This window comes from Manis javanica, chromosome 9 (assembly GCF_040802235.1).
Source record: "Manis javanica isolate MJ-LG chromosome 9, MJ_LKY, whole genome shotgun sequence".
Taxonomy (NCBI): domain Eukaryota; kingdom Metazoa; phylum Chordata; class Mammalia; order Pholidota; family Manidae; genus Manis; species Manis javanica.
The window spans coordinates 85,877,239-85,892,937 of NC_133164.1; positions in this window are offsets into that span (position 1 = coordinate 85,877,239).

Here is a 15,699-nt window from a genome sequence, read left to right on the forward strand (position 1 = left end):
AGTTAAACTGTCACTATTTGCAGAAGACATGATATTATACATAGAAAACCCTAAAAACTCCACCAAAAAACTATTAGAACTAATAATTGGATTCAGCAAGGTTGGAGGATACAAAATTAATACACAGAAATCTGTTGCTTTCCTATATATTAAAAATGAAGTAACAGAAAGAGAAATCAGAAAAACAATTCCATTTACAGTTACATCAAAAAGAATAAGATACCTAGGAATAAACCTAACCAAGAAAGTGAAAGACCTATACACTGAAAACTATAAGAAACTCATGAGAGAAATTAAAGAGGACACAAATAAGTAGAAATTTACCCCATGCTCATGGATAGGAAGAATTAATATTGTCAAAATGGTCATCCTGCCCAAAGCAATTTGCAGATTCAAAGCAATCTCTATCAGAATTCCTACAGCATTTTTTTCAAGGAACTAGAACGATAGTTCTGAAATTCATATGGAACCACAAAAGACCCCAAATAGCAAAGAAATCCTGAGAAAGAATAACAAAGCTGGGGTTACTATGCTCCCTGACTTCAAGCAATACTACAAAGCTATAGTGATCAAAACAGTATAGTATAGGCACAAGAGAAGACCCATAGATCAATGGAACAGAATAGAGAACCCACATATAAACCCATACATGTACGGTCAATTAATATGATAAAGGAGCCATGAATATACAATAGGGAGAACATGGTCTCTTCAATAACTGGTGTTGGGAAAACACCATGCAAGAGAATGAACCTGGATTACTGTCTAACTCCGTACACAAAAGTAAACTTGAAATGGATCAAAGACCTGAATGTAAGACATGAAACTCTTAGAGGAAAACAGGTGAAAATCTCTTGAACATAAGTATGGACAATTTTTTCCTGGACACATCTCCTCATGCAAAGGAAACAAAATTAAAAATGAACACATGGGACTACATTAAACTAAAAAGTGTCTGTACAGCAATGGACACCATCAGCAGAACAAAAAGGCAACCTATAGTGTGGAAAAATATATTTGTAAATGATTTATCTAATAAGGAGTTAACATCCAAAATATATTAAGAGCTCATATGCTTCAACACTATAAAAACAAATAACCCAATTAAAAAGTGGGCAAGGATCTGAACAAACATTTCTCCAAAGAAAAAATACAGATGGCCAACAGGCACATGAAAAGATGCTCCACATCACTAATCATCAGGGAAATGAAAATCGAAACCATAATGAGGTATAACCTCAAACCAGTCAGAATAGTCAATATCCAAAAGACAAGAAATAATAAGTGTTGATGAGGATTTGAAGAAATGGGAACCCTCCCATATTGTTGGTGGGAAATTCAGTTGGTATAGCCACTATGGAAAGCAGTATGGAGGTTCCTCAAAAAAACTAAAAATAAAAATACCATCTGACCCAGGAATTCCACTACTAGGAATTTAGCTTAAGAAAACAAAATCCCTGATTTGAAAAGATATATGAACCCCTATGTTTATGCTGCATTATGTACATCAGCCAAGATATAGAAGCAATCAGGTGTCCATCAATAAATGAATGGATAGACAAGATGTGGTACAAATACAAAACAAAATACTATTCAGCCATAAAAAATAAATCCTGCCATTTACAACAACATGGATGGATCTAGAGAGTATTATGCTCAGTGAAATAAGCCAGGTAGAGAAAGACAAATACTATATGATTTTACTTACTTATGAAATAAAAATGCAAAGCAAAACAGAATGAACAAGATCACAGGAAGATGGCAGCATAAGTAGTTCAGAGGAAATCTCCCCAAAACATATATATTTATGAAAATACAATAAATACAACTATTCCTAAAAGAGAAACCAGTGGATGCAGTACAACAGCCAGGATACATCTACATTTGTGAGAACTCAACATCACAAGAAAGGGGTAAGATACAAGCCGTGGCCAGGCGGGACCCAAAAGCTCCCCCACCCCAAAACCTGGTGGGAAGAAAGGAGTCAGAACGGGGAGGGAGTGAAAGCCCAGGACTGCTAAGCAACCAGCTCTAGAAATCTGCACCCAGAGCGCAGACACAAGGTGCATGGGGTGCTGGATATTAGAGAGACAGAAAAGCAAAACCTGTGGGCAGGTCTCCGCAACAGGTGCCCCTGAGACAAAAGAAAAGCAAGTGCTTTCTGCAAGTCTTACAGACACAGGGACCCCATAGCTGGACGAAGTCATCCCGGCACACTTAGCCAGCAGCTGGGAATCCTGGGGAACCTTAGGCACCCTAAACCCCAGGGAAGCAGCACAGATCTGAAGCCCCTCATGGCACTAAGCAGGCTGCCAGTCATTCCTCCAACTGGTGTGGACCCCAACACACCGGCCCAGTAGTGGGAGGGTGGCAGTACGTGCCGGGGGTGGCAGCACCAGCAGGGACTGGGAGCAGATCATGCACACCAGTGGCAGTGGAGCCAGAGGAGCCCAATAGAGGCCTGTGCGGGAGAGCCCCACGTGCACCTGCAGTGGAGCCAGAAGGAACAGGAGCGCTCCCAGCAGCCGACTGGAATCCCAGCCCAACAAACAGCTGCCCGGGTCAGAACCAAAGGCCGCTGTAGGCACACAGCTGCCAGGCAGGGGTGCCGCTATCATGGAGGAGCACACGTGGAGTGCCTGCCACTCCCCGCAGGGCTCTGTGCTGCTCTGACAGAGACCCTGCCCACAGCAGCTTAGGGGACGAACCCAGTGGCTGCTCCAGGAGTGCGGGTAACAGACACAGGCAGCAGAGAAGGGCAAGGCATTCAGCAATCAGGAAAGGATTTTCTTCTCCCAGCTGACACAACTGCAACCTGCCTACAGCCACCGCTTTACCATGAAAAGGCAAAAAAATTTAGTTCAGTCCAAGATAGTTCAGACAACACCTGAGAGTGGATCTACAGAGACAGACCTAACCAGTCTCCCTGAAAAAGTATTCAAAATAAAAATCATAAACATGCTGATGGAGATGCAGAGAAATATACAAGAGCTAAGGGATGAAGTACGGAGGGAGATTACAGACTTCCAGAGGGAGATTACAGAACAGAAAAAACTCTGGATTTATAAGCAGAATGGATAAGATGCAAGAGGCCATTGATGGAATAGGAACCAGAGAACAGGAATACACAGAAGCTGATGCAGAGAGAGATAAAAGGATCTCCAGGAATGAAACAATATTAAGAGAACTGTGTGACCAATCCAAAAGGAACAATATCCACATTACAGGGGGACCAGAAGAAGAAGAGAGAGAAAAAGGGATAGAAAGTGTCTTTGAAGAAATAATTGCTGAGAACTTCCCCGAACTGGGGGAGGAAATAGTTGCTCAGACTATGAAGGCACAGAGAACTCCCAAGAGATGGGACCAAAAGAGGACAACACCAAGACACATAATAATTAAAATGGCAAAGATCAAAGACAAGGACAGAATATTAAAGGCAGCCAGAGAAAAAAGGTCACCTACAAAGGAACACCCATCAGGCTATTATCAGGCTTCTCAACAGAAACCTTACAGGCCAGAGGAGAATGGCATGATATATTTAATGCAATGAAACAGAAGGGCCTTGAACCAAGGATACTGTATCCAGCATGATTATCATTTAAATATGAAGGAGGGGTTAAACAGTTCCCAGATGAGCAAAAGTTGAGAGAATTTGCCTCCCACAAACCACATCTACAGGGTGTCTTAGAGGGACTGCTCTAGATGGGAGCACTCCTAAAAAGAGCACAGAACAAAACACCCAATATATGAAGAATGGAGGAGGAGGAATAAGAAGGGAGAGAAATAATCAACAGACTGTGTTTATAATAGCTCAAAAAGCGAGTTAAGTTTGACTGTAAGGTAGTAAACAAGCTAACCTTGAACCTTTGGTAACCATGAATCTAAAGCCTGCAATGGCAATAAGTGCATATCTTTCAATAATTACCCTAAATGTAAATGGACTGAATGCACCAATCAAAAGACACAGAGAAATAGAATGGATAAAAAAGCAAGACACATCTATATGCTGCTTACAAGAGACTCACCTTAAACCCAAAGACATGAACAGATTAAAAGTCAAGGGATGGAAAAAGATATTTCATGCAAACAACAGAGAGAAAAAAGCAGGTGTTGTAATACTAGTATCAGACAAAATAGACTTCAAAATAAGAACAAAGGAAAAACTGAAGGAATAAAACAGCAGCGGAATCACAGAACCCAAGAATGGACTAACAGGTACCAAAGGGAAAGGGACTGGGGAGGATGGGTGGGTATAGAACAAAGGAGGGAATAAAACAGCAGCGGAATCACAGAACCCAAGAATGGACTAACAGGTACCAAAGGGAAAGGGACTGGGGAGGATGGGTGGGTAGGGAGGGATAAGGGAGGGGGGAGAAGAAGAGGGTTATTAAGATTAGCATGCATGGGGGCGTGGGAGAAAGGGGAGAGGCGTATAAGACAGTGAAGACAAGTAGTGATTCTACAACATAATATTCTTCATGTAAGTGTAGATTAAAGATAACAAAAAAAAAAAAGAAAGAAAAAGAAGGGGGATTACTCCCTGATAGGATAAAACTAACTGTAAATCAACGATTAATGCATCCTTTAAATATCCTTAATTTAGATCACTTAAAGGGTGTCAGATGATTGGCTATGGATGTACACTTTTCTGATAATATTCCTTTCTCTACACAATGGTATAAAGGGCATATAAAAGTGTGGGCAAAGGTCTGTTTGTGTTTATACAGAGGATCAAAGCCTAATTTGGCTACCCAGAAAATGAACTAAGATACGATATGAAGGAGAACTTCCAACTTCAGAACTCTCTGGAAGAGACATACCAGAACATGATCATCAAAAAACCTCAACAAAGATCCAGGCAATGCTGCAGTTGTAGCTGCATTCATCCCACCAGTTCCTGGACTTGCCATGGGAATGAAGAAGGAGATATCTAAGCTGGCCTGTGCATACAGTAAAACAACAAATTTGACTGGATCTATACTGCTGGAACTCAACCAAGAATTAGGAGAAGTGCAAGTTGTAGCACTCCAAAATCGTGTGACTATAGACTATCTACTGTTAAAAGAACACATGGGATGTGAACAGTTCCCAGGAGTGCATTGTTTTAATTTGTCTGACTTTTCTCAAACTATTCAAATTCAGTTAGACAATATCCATCATATCATTGATAAGTTTTCACAAATGCCTAGGGTACCTAACTGGTTTTCTTGGTTTCACTGGATTTGGCTGGTAATTGTAAGTCTGCTTTTGTTATGTAGCTGTATTCCTATTATGTTAATGTGTGTATGCAATTTGATTAGTAGTTTAAAACCTATACATGCATACAGTAAAACAACAAATTTGACTGGATCTATACTGTTGGAACTCAACCAAGAATTAGGAGAAGTACAAGTTGTAGTGCTCCAAAATCTTACAACTACAGACTATCTACTGTTTAAAGAACATATGGGATGTGAACAGTTCCCAGGAATGGGTTTTAATTTGATTTCTCTCAGACTGTTCAAGTACAGTTGGACAATATCCATTATATCATAGACAAATTTTCACAAATGCCTAGGATGCCTAACTGGTTTTCTTGGCTTCACTGGAGATAGCTGGTAATTATAGATCTGCTTTGGTTATATAACTGTATTCCTATTATGTTAATGTGTGTGCACAATTTAATTAGGAGTTTAAAACCTATACATGCTTAAGTTACTCTACAAAAAGATATGTCAAAGAAATAATCAATCTTCCCATGTTTTCTTCCATCTGCTACCTCTATAGCTTTTCTTCTTCCTTCCTAATTACAACCCTTAAATAGAATTCGTGCCTCTTATCGAATTCACTGAGTATCATAACTCCTCCAAGTGGTAAAGATACCTCAAGACAAATGCTGTGCATAGAAGCCACAGGGCATAAATCTGCAAAGAAGTAAAAAGCTAACCTTTGCAAACAATATGGCTTCTCTCTCACTTGCCAACTTTACATTTCCCTGTATGGCCCCAGAAGATGACTGGTTAGCCAGAGACGGGTAAGATTCCTCAAGGGAGGAGCAACCTAAGACAGGCACAGTCGCAGGGGGGTCATCAGGTGAGAAATTGGGAATCAACAGAGGTGAGGCTTAGAACCTCACCCCCCCTGCTTTGAGAGAAATCTTCTTCATCCGTGGATGTTTTGTTGCCCTTGTCTAGCTTGGATTAATATTTAGTCTATAGGCACACACCTGATCATCTACATTTGCTCTCTTACAACACTAAACTATGTTTTCTATCTTTATCTTACATCTACCTACCACTTCAGCATTTTACTAAAAGAAAAATAATAATAATAATAATAATAATAATAATAATAATAATAATAATAATAATAAAAGGAGAAATGTGGGATTCACATATAAATCAAGTATAAAAATCAAACGTTTATTCATATTTGACCTGATTGTTTATAGTTCATAATGAGTGATGAAAACCGAAAGTTTTTGTGATGACTGCCCTTGAACTGTTCACCATGTAAGAACTTATTCACTATGTAATAATTTGTTCATCATGTAAGAACTTGTTCGTTATGCTTCAGCAGATTGGAGACTGATGAGAATTAGGCTGGGGTGGATTAATGATTGTGCATTGAGCATTGACCCCCCTATACTGAATTTTATTGTTGTTAACAACCATTTGATCAATAAATATGAGAGATGCCCTCTCAAAAAAAAAAAGAGATAATACATAGATATCCCTTGTACCCTTTAGCGAGTTTCCACCAATGGTAATATTTTACAAAACTATATACAATATTACACACAGGACATTGGTATTGAAACAGTAAAATTATAGAACATTTCCACAGCACAAAGATCCCTTCTTATGTTGGGCTTTCATAGTCACACCCAGTTCCCTCCTACTCATCCCCCTTCCTGAACCTCTGGTGATCAGTCATCTGTTCTCCATTCCTATAATTTTGTCATTCAATATGTTATCTTAGTAAAATCATACATATTTAACCTTTTGGGACTGCTGTTTTTCATTCAGCCTAATTCTCTACGGACTCATTCAAGTTGTTCTGTGTATCAATAGTTCATTCTCTTTTTATTCCTGAATAGTATTATATGCTATAGGTGTACAACACTGTTTAAATTTGTCTTTATGTGTATATAACAGAATGGTTTACATAAAAACCCTAAATACAATATTTTTAAAACTATTAGAATTTGTAAGTAAATTCAGCAAGGCTATAGGTTATATTACAGAAAGGTCATATTTTTAAGAGACCCAAATAAATACAGATAAATATACCATATTCATGGGCTAGAACACTCAGTATTAAGATGATAATTTTCTCTAAATATATAGATCTAACATCACAATCAAAATCTCAGTAGTACTTTTTGTAGCATTTGAAAGATGATCCTGAAATTTATGTAATCCTAGATTAACCACAATCTCGAAAGAGACCAAGGAAATTGGAAGAAGTACATTAACTGATCTCAGGATTAATTATAAAACTGCCATAATCATCCATATAAGGAGAGAGAAATAGTTCAGTAGAAGAGAATAAAGAGCACAGAACCACAGATAAACAGTCAAAAATATAGAGAATAATCTTAGGGAAATTTGTGCATCCATCACTAACCTTTAGCACTTTGCCATATTAGCCTCAGATTTTATTGTGATGAAACTCATAGATATTGCTAAAGGGCTCTGTATAACCCTTACTGATTATATTTCCCTCTCCTTTCTGTTTCATTATCCTGAATTTGGTGCTTCTCGTATGATTAGACTGTGGATAATTCATGTACACATAAAAAGGAAACAAAAATAGTTAATAAATTGTTTTTTGATTTATGTAAATTATAGCACACTGAATACATTATTGATAGCTTGTTTTTTGAACTTGACATTGTGTGTTTTACATTTGTCCACATTGATAGATGTAGCTCTAGTTTAACCATTTTTATTGATATATGTTATCCCTCTGTATGAATATGCTACAATTTACTTTTCTTGTCTCCCATTGATTTATAAGCTTTGGTACTACCAAAAAAAGTTGGAATAAACATTTAAAAAAATACTCTACATATGTGCAAGAAATCTTTATAGCAAAAGCTTTCAAATTGTTGTCTTGGGACATATGGGGTCCTGAGACCATTTATAGGCTCTACAAGAGCAGAACTATTTTCATTATATAATACTAAGACATGATTTATTTTTACGCATTTTCATTCTCCCCTGAGTGGAGAGTTTTCTGGACAGTAAATGCTGAGTGGTGATGTCATCACTCTGACAGCTAATAGAAGTGTACCTTTGTATTATTATGTTTTAGATTTTTCACACCTTTAATGTCTAAGACACTAAGTATCAATAGATTATAACCCACACAGACATGGTTCCTTGGAGTCCTCACTAATTTTTTGAGTGTAAAGGAATCTTGATACCAAAATATTTGAGAGTTACTGTTCTAGGCTATGCAACTAGGTGCATATCTTCAGCTCTATTAGATGTCAAATTTTCTCCAAAGTGGCTATCATGACATACACCATCATAAATATTGGGGTAACAAAACTTGGCCTCCACTCTTGTATGATTTCTGTATCTCATTGTATGGGTATCTGACTAACTGTACCTAATCACATCCAAAATTCCAGTTAAAAAAGAAGCTGTAATTTGTAATTGTTATCTTTCTGGTTTTTGTAAATCCAGAAGGCACACTAGAAAATTTATATGGGCACTGAGTTCCATACCCACCACAATCATCCTCCAATACATGCCTTTGAGTTTTAAATTTAATTGTAAAAAATACGTTGTCTACATAACATGACCTTACAGAAATAGTATTATTAAGATTCAGTTCTATATATCAATACAGCCTATCATGTTTGTTCTTTACCCATGAATTGTTTTTAGTACATTTTTAAGCCTTTAAGCATGTTATTAAATCTTCTGTATTTCCAATTTAATTGTATTATTGTTCGAGATTGCAGTGTGCATAATCTTGATTTTTAAAATTGTGTTGAAACTGCCTCTAGGATCTTATTCTTATTGTCATGTGATCAATCTTTATTTAGAAGTCATGTGGGACTCTATTTCATATATACAATACATCTGATGTATAATAATAATTATACATATATTCTAATTTTGATCTATCTGATCTCTCATTTCCAAATAAAGATATGTTAAAAATCAATTTATGCCAACTTTTGCTTCTTATAGGTCTAGATTATGTTGTTAGGTTCATACAAGGTCAGTTTTTCAATTATTTTGGAAGGCTATTCTTTGTAGTACTATCACTTTTTACTCATTTTAAGAAAATTTGCCTTTAATTCTGTGTCATTTGATCTTAATATCAATACCGTGGCTTTTGTTTTCATTGCAGTGAAATTTTCATCCAATGTATGTGTACATGTCAAGCACATGTGATTTAGGGTAGAGCTTTCTTAAGAAGTAATAATCTCTTTATCTTTCATTTTCCTGGCTTCTCTCATTTATACTTCATGCACTTATTGTTAGTGATAATCATTCACCCTTGCACATTTTCTAATATAATCTTCATTTCTAAGACAACTGTCTTTTTCCTCAATTTTCATCTGAATTTTGCCAGTCCTATCCCTTTTCTTTCTCTTGTCTGAGATTTTTACATTTCTGTTCCCTTGTGTTACTTAATATCACAAATGCTTTTTTAATTACCTGTAATTCTTTTTTAATTAGTTATAATTCATATTGGGATCCTGTCTTAACGATTTCCCTCACTTGCTGGTACAACTTCTCTGGTTAGTTTCATCCACTAGAAACTTTTGATTCTTGTTTTCCAATTGGCCCCACCTGATCGAATCTATGATCCTATCTTGTTTCATTAAGGCCTTTTTCGTCTGAAGTGAGTTCCTGTCCTTCACCCTCAGCTACTTTTGCCCAATCACACTGCTACTTCCCTGTGCACCTCTCTCTCTTTTTCTTGCAGAGCCATGACTGCCCAAGGTCGCCCCCTCTCACCCCATAAACCCAGCCCTTCCTTTCATCTGTATCACCTGTGTTCTGGTCTACCAGATCTCAGACCTGTCTCGAGTTTCCACGTACAGGACACTCTCTCCTCCTTTGCTGTTTGTTTTCTGCGCTAATAGTGCAATTTACTCCCTTCTGTCTTCTGTGTACTCGCCTCATACTCCCGACACTCCCATGCTCTCTGGGTCCACCTTTGCTTAACTCCAGTCTTATTACCACTTCCAGATAAATTGGAGTTTGTAGTCTTCTTTGCCTCCTGAGAATGCTGTAAATATAGACTGTGGATATATGCATTTGCTCTCTTTTCTCCTCATCAGTGTTTTGAAGATGATGGGATATCCAGGTCTACATGGTTACCATTATGACACCTTTCAAAGTGCTTTGGGCTGACTTAAGTCTTCATCAGAATTTCCAGAAATAATAAGGTGGAGTGGGTCTGACTATTTGATGTTAGTGTTTTATGAACTTATTTTCATATTTGGGGATCTTAATTTGAAGATACATTTCATGTGAAGGGTTTTTATGTTTTTATATGTTTGTTTCTTCTAGTCCCCAATCAACTTCCACATGTGCAAGTCTGACAGTTTTTAATTTGCTTCTAACCAGATCTTCTTCCAACTTTCAATGGAATATTTTAGTTTCTTCTGTGAAGTGATTTTTGGGAAATCACAGAGCTAGCAGACAGCTTGATTTATTTCCTGGGTACAAGTTTGAGTCTGTGTCTTCCTATCTCCCTTAGTCTACAGTTCACTTAAAATTCTGTCCCAGACAGTGGCCAGCAAGTTTTTCTTGTCTTCTTTCATTTTTGAGAGAGCTTTATCACACTCTGAACGCTGGCTCCAGAGATAAGCCAAACCTTGCACTTGTATAAAAATAATCCAATTCTGACTGCCCTTGTTGACTTACAGACCCAAAGCCCCAAATAGCTGCAACTTCAACCCTGGAAATGTTTAAGCTCCTTAGAGTGCTTATCTTGCTTTCAAATCTAGCAACATATCTTTTCAATTTTCATTTTTTATATTTTATCCATTATTGGTATGTCTCTAGAACAGTTAAAAGAATAAAACCATGATTTTATGGAGGCATTTTGGCTATAAATTTTCAAATTGAGTTAATGTAGGAGAAAGTGTAGGTCTTTAAATTTTAAGGTAAATCCTTCCTGTAGAGAATAGAATAATAGATATCAGCATGTCTCGGTATGGGACTTACTACATACCCAGCACTATAGCTAATGTTTTATATGCATTATTACCATTATCTGTATTATTGTCAGTGGAGAAATAGAACACATAAGTAAATTATACATTATCTCTGGGCCAGGATATGACAAAAGTGGCTTTAAAACCCAGTTCAGTCTTTGTCCCAAGTGCATACATACTCTATCCAACATACTAAGTGTTTAATGTTTACTTCTTAATACTTAGGAAAGAATTCTAGGAGAAAGAAAAATAGCCATGGTCTCCATGGTTAACATTCCTGAACTTGCTCCAAAATCCACAGAGAATTTCTGAAAATTTTTATGAAATACTTTGAAATCTTCTGATGAAATTGCTATCAGCACAAATCATTTTCCCCATACTAATAGATCCAATCATGCCAGCAGACATTAGTTTCCAGACAATCTCAATGAAGTACAGTTCCAAATATTCTGATATTTTAACAGTATCTTCTAAACCTTTTCATTTTCCTGATTTACAGCATGAATAATGCTTCTCCCCGCTCATTCTCAGCTTCCCGTCCGTCACTCGCTGGACCAATCTGCTGAGAGCTCGTGTGCGCACAGAGTTCCCTCCAAAGGGAACAAGAGGAATGAGATTCGCACTGGCTCTTGTCCCTGCTAACCTCAATCTCTCTCAGTGAAACCATGTGGCAAAACAGGAAGGAAATGCGAATCCCTTTAGGAAATTTCTCCTTTCTGATGTGGGTATTTTACTTGTTTCATCAGGGGTATGTTGCCATATAAGCATGAGACTCTTTCTCTTTCATACAAATGAGCAGAGTTCTTAGATAATTAAAAATAAAATGACCCCATGGAATTTTCATTTCTATGAAGGTCTCAGTTTTTCCTACAAAGTTCTCAGTTTTTAGCCTTTAAATCTACAACTCCTTACAATTGACTCTACTGAATCATATCCCGGTACTAGTAAATCATAGTACTAGAACACTCCGTTACAGCTCCCTTCTCTGAAAGTTCAATATCTTTCTTGGTTCTGTCACCAGATGCTCATGTAACCAGGTTCTGTCACCAGATGCTCCTCCCATTCTTCCAACTTCTCCATTTCTTTATAATTCAGTCATGTCACTTTTTCTGCAATTTGAAGCAACCCGCAAGTTCCATTTCACTGTTTTTCTTGCTCCACAGTTTCTTCCTTGCAGACTTCACACACCTCCATGGAATCAGCTCCCTTGCTTCTTCAAATGACTCCCATGATCTTAGGGGCCTCTGCAATTCCTGTTCACAACTCTAATGAACACTGGATTCCTTTCTCAGAGGTCCCAGCATTACCTCAAACCTACCCTGACTACAATAAAATATTTCCTCTTCCCCTCAAAACTCACAGCTTTACCTTCTTGCCTGATAATTTCCCAATCACATAAGATTGAATTTATTTTTTAATAGTGATCAGACTTAAAGTCCTACATATGTCTAAAGTTCAGGAGAGAGGTCTGACCTTGAGCTGTATCTTGGGAATTGCCAGTGTTGGCGATCACAATCACAATATTGATTTTCTTAATCTTACCACAACTTCCCTACTCTTTCTTCCCAAGTCTTTGTATTTTCCTTTATGTATATACGTTCAGCTTTATTTTTAGTTTTGTACTCCTTGCTTTTAGCAGGAAGCCTGTATATACTGTTCTGTCATTTATTTTTGTTTAATCACCTTTAAGTTTATTCACCACATATTTACCAAGCACTTGATATGTGCCAGGCACTGTGCTGGAAGTCAGGAATCCGATAACTGTAAGAGAAACAAGACTCTTGCCCTCTTGTAACTGCCAGTCCAATGAGGGAAAAAGATAATAAAATAGCCACATTTGACACACATAGGCCCTTCCTGCTCCTCTGTGCAGTTTCTTTGTTATCGGCTTAAGTTTCCATCTTACCTCAGTAGTCTCCCTTTCTCTGTTCCCTTGGCTAGTTCTAACTCTCCCACCACCTCTTAATACTAGAAAGCCCCAAGGCTTGCACTTCCTTCCTTTCCTTTCCTCTGTGACCATCATTCTCTTGGTGATTTCACCAACTCACATAGCTTGGAATGCCATGTATAGGCCAATGATTTCCACATTTATATCTCCAGCCTAGGTCCCCTCTCAAATTCCAGGCCTATTTCCAATCATCAATTTGATATCTCTGCTTAGATGTTGTCAAAGGACAGCTCAAACTCATTATATCCAAAACTAAACACCTGATCCTTCCCTTCAAACCTGCCCCTTAAACCACCTTCTTCATTTCTGCTGATGGCAAAAATACCTTTGCTAAGGATAAAAGCACCAGGGTTGCTTCTTGATTATTTCTTTATCTCATGTGTCACTTCCAAGCTATAGGGAAATCCTGCTGCCTGCACCTTCAAAACTCCAGAATCCTACCAATCCTCACAACCTCCATTACTAGCTGCCTGGCCAAAGTCTGCATCCAGTCGAACCTCCCTTCCTCCAACAGTCTCCTAACTGGTGTCTCTGCATCTCCCTAGAAGTCCTACCATCTTCTGTCAACAAGTCACCACAATGAGTTTCTTACTCTGTAAGCCAGATCTTGTTAACTCTGTGCTCCACACCCTGTAAGCATTCTCCATTTGCCTCAGAGTAAAAGCCAAAGCCCAGCCAAGACCAGCAAAGCCCTAAATGATCCAATAAGAAGCTTGTTCCCTCTAACCTCATCTATTATTCTCCCCACAGCTCACTTTACTCCAGAAACCCTGACCTCCGGGCTCATCTCCAAACCCACCAGGCACTGTCTTTGCCCACCCACCCACATGGCCTGGCCATTTCTTCTTCACATTCAGAGGTAGAATTTGAACAAATGGCCTGGAATGCTTCTTCTCCAGATAGTAGCAACCTCAACCTTCTTCAAGTCTTTATTAAAATATTACTTGGAAGTCCCAATTCTCTTATCCTGCTCCTCTTTCAATTTTTAAAAAATTAAATCAAAGTTGATTACATTCCAATATATTACATAATTTAGTCATTCTTTTATCATCTATCTCCCCATAATAGAATATATGCTTCATGAGAGGTTTTATCTGATTTTTTTTTGTTTCATTCTTAGAACAATGCCTAGAGCAGTGTTAGGCACATAATAGGTACTTGATACATATCTGTTGAGTGAATGAACAAAAGAATACATTGTTTTTTCAATGTATTCTTTCATTTGAAATGTATTCTATAAATACATTTCAAATTACATATCTTGATAAGTAGTATGGAAGAAACAAACAAATTTTGTTATAGAACATAACTATGGACCTATTTTAGATCAGCATTTTAGGGAGAGCCAGCTATACAGATGAGACTTCAATCAAGAAGACAAAGATGAGATGTCAGCAAGGGGTGTAGTAGGCAGACATGGGGGATTGTAAGGTAAAGAGGAATTTTTAGTAAAGCAGAGGCAATAGCAAGTGCAAACGGCTGGCTGGAAAGAGGGTCAATATTTTCTAAGAGTGAGGAAACAAGAAAGCAGGGCTAAAACATAGCATGTGCTAAAGAAGACTGCGTGAGATGAAACCATAGAGGCAGGAGAGGGACAAGATAAGGCATTTATATCTTATTATGAGATCAAGGGGGAATCATCACAGACACTTAAGGAGAGAAGAGATCTAATTTGATTTGTGTTTGTAAAGGTCACTGACTGATGCATGGAGAACAGATTATAGGGAAGCAAGAATGGCAGCAAAAAGAACGACCAGCGGGTACTGCACTGGTCCCAATGAGAGGTGATGGTGGCTTAGACTGGCTGGTGGCAGTGAAGATGGAGAGAAGTACCTGGCTAGGAGGGTACTTTGGAGGTCAAAGTGGGTGCCAAAGGAGCAGTGAGTGCATTTGGTCAAGTTCTACCTCTAAATGTCCAGATGATTCATTTGAAATGTCTAAGATTGACTCTAACATAGCAAATAGGTACTTAAAATCTGTTTAAAAATGACTGAGTGGTTTTGGCTGCTGATTTCAAAAATTCATCTTACCTCTGCATAGCATTTCTGTTTGTAACTAAAGTACTAGGAATTGACTGTGGTTTCCATTTTCTAAACCAACATTCTGACAGATGATTTAGAAAAAGTCCAAGATACTATTTTCATCAGTCTAATTTCTTAAAATGTCTCCCTTACAAAACTATAATTCTCCTTGAATTAGAATGAACAGGGGTCAGAATCTCTAATTCTATATGCTCTGCTCCTTCAGCTCAAGGATGCAGAATTCTTTTGTAAACTACAATGTTATATAAAATAATTTTGATTTGGCACCATAGACTGAATGTGGCCCCGCAAAATTCATATGTTGAACCTACTCCCCAATAGGATGATATTTGGACACGGGGCCTTTGGGAGGTGACCAAGTCATAAGCACAGAGCCCTCATGAATGGTGTTACTGTCCTTAAAAAAGAGACCCCAGAGAGAGCTCCCTGCCCTTTCTGCCATGTGAGGACACAGCAGGAATGAACTAATCTGATTTGTATTTATAAAGGTCTATAGGCATCTAAGGTTCTATATGAACCTGAAGAGAGCTATCATC